This window comes from Mus caroli, unplaced genomic scaffold (genome assembly GCF_978045245.1).
Source record: "Mus caroli unplaced genomic scaffold, Mus_caroli_1 scaffold_6, whole genome shotgun sequence".
NCBI classification, from domain to species: Eukaryota; Metazoa; Chordata; class Mammalia; order Rodentia; family Muridae; genus Mus; species Mus caroli.
The window spans coordinates 111,324,613-111,332,187 of record NW_028227261.1 but is presented as its reverse complement, the minus strand read 5'-3'; the positions used below and the strand labels follow the sequence as shown (position 1 = coordinate 111,332,187).

The following is a 7,575-nucleotide window of genomic DNA, read 5'->3' as shown; positions in this document are numbered from 1 at the left end:
GAATGAGTGTACTTTTGGCTCTATCTGCCTTGTGTATCGTACCTGGTCCTGCCCCAGGCAGGAGCTCCCCAGTAAGTGCTGGGTCAAAGGCAAACCAGAGCAGAGGAACTCTTGTTCCAGTTAGTGGTGTATTCTATACTGTCAGCCCGGAAGACCCAGCTGAGGTCTGTTTCCGCTCAAATGTGGGAGCACAGTGCCACCCCATGGCCATGTGCAGTGAAGTTCTCAGGACCACCTCTAGACAGAACTAGCAAAGTAGACACACATTCTCATATTCAAAAATTTATCTCTAGGGGCTGGAGAGATGGCTCAGCAGTTAAGAACACTGACTACTCTGCCAGAGGTCCTGAGTTCAAAACTCAGCAACCACACGGTGGCTCACAACCATCTGTAATGAGATCTGACACCCTCTTCTGGTGTGTCTGAAGACAGCTGCAGTGTACTCATATAAAAAAAGAAATAAATCTTTTTTTAAAATTTATCTCTATAGATGCAGTCCAGCCAGCCTCAGATGTCTTCTAAGGGTGTGGTTAGCACAGCGCTTGCCCAGACTGCACAAAGCCTTGGCTTTAATTCTCAGTCCTAGGAAGTGGAAGCAGGAGGTTAAGTTCACTGTGAATTTCAGTATCACATCGTAAATTCTAGGTCAGCTTTATATTGGGGGCGAGGGGGGGGCCCTCTGGGTGTGGTGGTGCTCACTTCCAGTTCCAACACTCAGATGCCAACAGCAGGCAGAGCTGAGTCTAGAGCCAAGGGTTTAACACCACCACCCCTAGAAGGCTGACTTCAAAGTAATTCTTAAGCACACTCCCTCTGTCTAAACCTTGTCTTACAAACTGGATTGTACAGGAGGCCTTTTAGTGCCCCAGGAGGCAGCTGGCTTCCCTGCTGATTAGACACAAAAGGAAACGAAACTGTTTAATATGTTTTTATTAACAGAGAGAGACAAGAAGACAGAGATTGCAACAGATATGTCTGGAAACTGATAGGGTGTGCACACACACACTAAAGGCTTCTTTTGGAATGGGGTGGCTCCTTGGACCCCGGCTTACTTCTCCAGGTCCTCTCCTTGGGAACTGGCCCTGGGGCACTAGCCAGCTTCCCCATTCTAACCCCAACAAGGGTCTCCCTAGTGGAGGACCTCCCTTCCCTTTAGCATCCTCTACATGCCTCTGCTTTCCCAGCTGAACTGGTTGCCGGGGGCAGGGAGGACAAGCCAGGGGGGCACTTGCATAGCAGGGGAGTGGAATGGAGATAAGGCATATGGTGAGGAAAGGGATGAAGGGAAGGGCATCATAGCTGCAGGTGAAGGGGACCTCCGAAGGGCAGCTCCTCTTTTCCTTCACCAGAGATTACTACAGGAATGAGGCATCAGAGTGAGGTAGAGTGTGTAACATCTACCTCAACCCTTAATCCCAGAGCCCTGAATGCCAGCAGGAGGCTCTGGGAAAGCCTGAGTCAGTGAGTCAAGCTTGTGATGTGTGTTCAAACATGACTGGCCCCCTGGAGTATATGTAGAAGACCCTCTCTGGGTGGATGTGAGTGCATGATGTTACAGTACATACAAGTCTTAGCATCTCTGTGTCTCATTTGCTTCCCAAGAGCTGTGTCTGGATGTACAAGTATGTATGTCCTTCCTCATACAGCAGGTACTTAATATCTGCATGGTATACGCTGCTGTCAGTGAATATGAGTTCCAGTGAGTAGAGAGATGGATGTGGTCCTGCCCGCTCCTGTCCATCCACAGATCTTCCTTCAGGTCTGGCTGGTCAGGAGTCTTGGCCAAAGAGGTAGGTGGTGAGCTCAAGCCGGAGGCCCCGGGCATAGGCCCGAAGGGTATAGAAGAGTGTGAGGTAGTCCTGGGTGCTGAAGAAAGTGTCGGCTAGTGCAAAGAACATGGTAGACGGAATAACATCCCGGCCGTACTCCACCATCCATGTGTTTGGTCCCCACTCCAGAGCCGTTGCCTCTCCAGGCCCGTGCACAACTGTCTCTCCTGGGAGACAGACAGGGTAAGAAACCTCATGAGGAGCCCAGCTCTGCCCTGGCCTTCCATACTTCCATTTGCCTAGCCTATGAGCTATCTATGGAGAGGAGGGGAATGAAAAGACAGTTTCAAGAAAAGAAAAAGTTCTTCTACCCTACTGGCCAAGCTGCTTGATCAGAGGACAAAAACCAAAACGCCTAATACCAATGGCATTACCTGGCCCCTGGAAGGCTACCCAACCCAGCTACAGGCTAATGTATAGAATAATGGCATCTGCATTTCCAAGCCACAATCATATCTGGTGGAAATTCTGTGTGGTTACAGGGCTTGCCAGGCTCTCTGAGAAATGTGCCTGTTGAGTCACAAAGTGTGATGCTTAACCTTCCACCAGCAAGTCCATGCCTTTTTTCTTTTAAACGGATGCAGAGGTCCATTAAAAAAACACCACCAGGAGTTTGCTAGCCAGATGGCTCAGCTGGGCCCTGGCTCCTACTCCAGAGGAACCAGGTTCACTTCCCAGCACCCACATGAAGGTTCATAACAGTCTATAACTTCAGTCTCTGGGATCAGATGCCCTCTTCTGGCCTTTAAGGCACTAGGCAGTTAAGGGGTTGGTGTGTGTAAGCAAAACCCAGACGCATAAAAACAAACAATAACAAAAATACAAAAACCCCAAACTGCCACTCTCGTTTAAAAAGAAGGATGGGAAACAAATGCCTGTCTTAACTTTTGGGTATGACTGTCTCCTAGACAATTGCTGGGTTAAACAGGCTGATAAAAAAAAAAAAAAATCAAGCTCTCTATGACTGGAAACTGCCGTGTTCTGTTTCCCTTAACAGTCGAAAGCATCAGGGTTCCTAGCTCGACCCTAAGGAAACACCTGTGGCTTACCAGGGAGGGAAGGAAGGAAATCACTGGTAGGCCTTCTAAACACGCCCTTTCCAAGTCTTATGCCCGTCCCTAGCTAGAGGGCCCCCCCCCCCCCCCAGACAGAACTTCCTTACGCACCTGGGTAGAAGACCTCACTTTTCGTGGTGCCCTCTTTCCATTGGTGGAAGGTGCCAGAGATGATGGTGTCAGAAATCTCAGCCCAGTATCGTCCTGATTGACAGTAAAATAGACACCGACCATCAGGGAATCCTCGTCAACACACGGCCCAGCCAAACCTTGGAATGGAGGGCACGGGCCCTCGAACAGTCCCAGCCTCCCAATCCGACCCACCGCCAACACTGACCCGAATGGCCATGGGAGCCCAAGGCGGTGCCGAAGAGCAGCACGTACTCAGACAGCGAGGCGTGCAGAACACACATGGCGCCCATCCAGCCGCCCGCGTTCACAAACACCCACTGCAGCTCCTCATCCGGCAGCACGTGGCCTGGGTGCAGCCTCCGCAGCTCCACGATCAGCCGAGAGAAGGCAAGCTCATGGTCCAGCCCTGATGTAAAAAGGAGAAGCGCGGGTGAGACCAGCCCGCGGTCTGAGCTTGGCGAGGACAAGCCCTCGGAAAACGCAGCTCCGCTCGGCTCCGCTTCGTGTCGGCCCACCCCTCTCTCCGCCCTCACCGGCTCACCCGCGTACTGTCGAGCAAGCTGCGCTATTTCTTCTCTCGAGAAGACGAAGTTTTGAGTGCCCAGCCACAACCAGGCGGCCTGGATCAGCACTGCGATAATAGTCAGAATCAGGGTGATCCATGCCCACCGCCGTCCCGCGGCATCCTAGCGGGCAGCCTGGCAACACCAACGTAAGACTGAACTAGGGCCACAGGCTATGGGTTCACGACTCAAAAGCCGCTGCCTACGGTCGCCCCCGCCACCGTGGTACGGCTCGCCGGGGCCAATCGGAACGTCCGGGTCACCTAGCACCACCCTCTGGATTGAACCATTTTCTAGAAGGGAGAGAGTAGGGTTTAGTGGAGCGGTCTGCAGGAGAGGTGAGAGGCGGGGCCTCGCCTACTGGCTGCCACCCAGTTGGGTTCAGTCTTGGTGTCCCCAAGCGGGGAGACCCAGAATGGACTGGCCCACCTGAGCTAGCGAGCCCAGAAGTAGTGCTTTCTAGGTCTGCTAGCACAGAAGCAGGTTGAAGATGGGAACCTTAGGAAAGAAGCGGTGATATCTGAAGTGTCCATGAGAGAGAGTCAATGAGAACTATTCCAGGAGTCAAAGAGCAGAGGAGTGTGAGACAGCATACATATATATATATATATATATATATATATATATATATATATATATCTGACAACTTTTGCTGGCCTATAGACTAGGGTGGCCTCGATCGATGCCTCTCCAATACTGGGATCAGAGGCACGCACCACCATGCATGTTTAGCGTAGTGTTTTCTCTGATCTTACGATTCATTCTATGTTCTGAAGCACAGAAGTGTGAAAGACCTTGAAAACCAATAGATTTGTTCACTGGGGAGCTATGGGATTCGATGTTGCCACAGAATGATTCTGGGCTAAATAGAGGAGGGGAGCAAAATTGGACTAAGATCTCAGGCAGAGAGCCCATATGTGTCAGCATTTAAGAGTATGCATTGATAGCTTTATCTGTAACATAGACTAACTTTAAAAAGTATCTGCTTCGTAGCCCATACCTTCATTATGATTAACATTAAATGAATTAATATTTTAAAGTAATTAGTACCTGGCACATGGTTAGGATTATACATGTTAGAAAAAGACAATGTAAGACATGTATAGCTTGTAATTCTACAACGTGGGAAGTAAAGGCACCAGGATCAGTAGTTCAAGGTCACCGTGGCAACAGTCAGCAGAGACCACAGGAAACCATGTCTAAAGCAACAACAAGAACAACAGCCAAACCCATAAAGGAGCTAGAAGAAACTGGCCTTACACACTGAACTGATGGAATGAAATCCATCAGGCAAATGTGAGGGAGGGGTTCATGAAACATGGGGAGTGGCTTTTCATGGCATTTTTATGTGGCAGAGACATTTCCTTTTGCGCTCTCTCTCTCTCTCTCTCTCTCTCTCTCTCTCTCTCTCTCTCTCTCTCTCTCTCTCTCTCTCTTTTCCAAGACAGGATTTCTCTGTGTAGCCCTGGCTGTCCTGGAACTCACTTTGTAGACCAGGCTGGCCTCGAACTCAGAAATCCGCCTGCCTCTGCCTCCCAAATGCTGGGATTAAAGGCGTGTGCCACCACGCCTGGCACTTGTCCTTTTACATACAGAGTTCAAGGCCAGTCTTGGAGATATATGACCCAGTCTCAAAAGGAATGGAAACAACAATGCCAAAAAAGCTCCCTCCAAAACAAGAAAAATATAACAACAACAACAACACACACACACACACACTCACACACAGAGACCTTTTCTGGGTGTCCTGGAAAGATGGCTCAGTGGATAAGAGGATGTATTTTTCTTCCAGAGGATTCCCAGTACCCACATGATGGCTCGCAACCATCAGTAACTCCAGTTCAAGGATACACAGACATAGATGCTAGATACACACACACACACTCAAAAAAAAATAAATCATAAAGAGAAAAAATACATATGATGCCTTCCAGACTTTGCAGTCTAGGAATCATCACATAGGTTTCTTTGTTTATTTATTTCCCCATTTATTTGGGACAGGGTCTCTCCTAAAAAGTTTTAGCTGCTTAGTGTTGTGATAAACATTTAATATTAACTGGGGGTTTCTTCCTGTCTTGGATAATTTAATCTCCAGATATGTTGCCTGTGCCCTGGACTACTTGTGGCCTGACCCTACCTGCTCTTGGGGGTTAGAGGTGAGGTGGTGCAGATTCAACATCACAATCTGCAGGAACAGGTGAGAAATGCCCCAGCAAACTATCTGAAGTGATGTAGCTCCTTTAATACCCTCCACTTGTGCCCCCACTGGTCCCAAGAAACCATCTCTTCTAAACAGAAGCTTCCAATTGGCTGGCATTGTCTACACCAGCAATCCTAGGTCTCTCAGGCAGTCCTCAATTAGGTCCTCCTGCAAGAGATGCTTTTGTGGCTGCATGACACCCATTGTTTACATAAAGGTGGTTCAGCAGTTCCTGCTACAAATCCAGCCATTTGTTTTAAAATTTTGACAGCCTAGCTGTTTGACAGTTTTTAAATTTTGACAGGAGCTGGGATGCCATTGCCTCAACATTGTTGACCCCACCTTGGAGGATTTCCAGTATACTGGACTGTGCCTGTCTTAGGTTGTCCTGTCTTCCAGGATCTTACCCGTCATTGACTACCAGCCCTAAAAGAGATATCAGTCCAGAAGCATGTCACACACAGGGGAGATGAGGAACAACCTACATGGTGGTCTCATGGATCTCTGCCATCCATGTTTAGATCACTTCCTTAGGAAGGTCACAATCAGGATTTTTGAGAGCATTCAGCACCTGGAGGGTCACCTTATTTATGGAGTGCTGCCTGGAGATATGCTGTGTGAGACACTTTAACAAAAATAATTATTAGTATGATCATTCCTCCCATCATAGCAGAAGTGGCTATCCATGAGGAGTCAAACAGCCTCTTAGAATTGTCCCACAATTTCCCCAAGAATCCTGTATCTAGGGAGAGCACAGATACCCTGGTCACATTGAGGTTGGGTATGTTTTCCCTTAACAGCCCATAATATTTAAAGGATTTGTCTGACCAGGTACATTTAAAATACTGGGCCAACTGTTGTGAGGCTTTGAGGAGTTATGTACCTGGTAAGGGGTTAGTTAGGCAGATTGAGTGAAATCTGGGTTCACATGCCGGTAGAGACAAGTCCCTAATAAGGGCCAACTCTTCTGCAAGTATGTCAATGTATTGTTGTAAAATGTGATGGCTTGATAAAGATGTTGATTCTGTGCTTGCAGTACCTCAGCTGACTTAGAGACTACAGCATTGACAGTCTGTGCTGTGATGGCTGTCTGGGTCAAGGGAACAGCAGCCGTTGTTGCCCGGCAATGCCTGCAGTAATGACTACAATGAGGGCAGCTTTAATACCAAATTCCCTCTTTCCACGATGTAGCAGTTTTGAGTCTGGGTCATCAAAGTGACAACATGGAAGTAAGATTGGTATTCACCACAGGCATCCAAATAGCAGCTGGTTCCCTCATCAGGATAGCCATTGTTAAATACCCCATCCAGCAGATGGTCAGGAGACATTTCTCATTGGAGCAGTCAAGGCTGTCTCTGACAATGGAGGTATTAGTGACCAGAAAGAAAAAGAGGGATTGGACACAGACTGGAGTGGCTTTCCAGCCAACCTGCCTGCCAATGGTCACATTCATGGGGTTTCATCCCAGTCCACATTTCCACGGACTGGTTTATGTGGAAATATGTCCTGTTAAAGAGACAGTCACGTTTTAGGAGAGTAAGGGAACATAAATCAAGACAATTAGAGGGGCTACAAAAATCCCAATTGCTCATAATGGGGTCATAGTGGAATCTAATGGGATCCCTGTTAACATAGGGAGTAATATTGGAAGCATCATGTGAGGTAAACCTCCACATGCCATGTGAGGTTAGATGACAATATCTGGTAGTCCCTAGGAAATTTTACACCTAGTTCAGGCTGTCAGTGTTCCCAAGGGATAGGAAGTCTCACAAAAGTGGGCATTTGAAGGAGCCTAA

At 48.2% G+C, this 7,575-nt stretch overlaps 1 pseudogene across 1 annotated transcript; it reads right to left on the bottom strand.

Moving 5' to 3' along the window:
• Window positions 1–915: 915 nt before the first annotated feature.
• Window positions 916–7,107, bottom strand: LOC147004354 (sigma non-opioid intracellular receptor 1-like; annotated as a pseudogene). Its single transcript, XR_015047462.1, has 6 exons — window positions 6,946–7,107; window positions 5,717–5,764; window positions 3,558–3,702; window positions 3,222–3,422; window positions 2,996–3,088; window positions 916–1,866 (listed from the first exon to the last, which is right to left on the bottom strand). The product of XR_015047462.1 is annotated as a sigma non-opioid intracellular receptor 1-like (transcript).
• Between the last annotated feature and the right edge of the window lie 468 nt (window positions 7,108–7,575).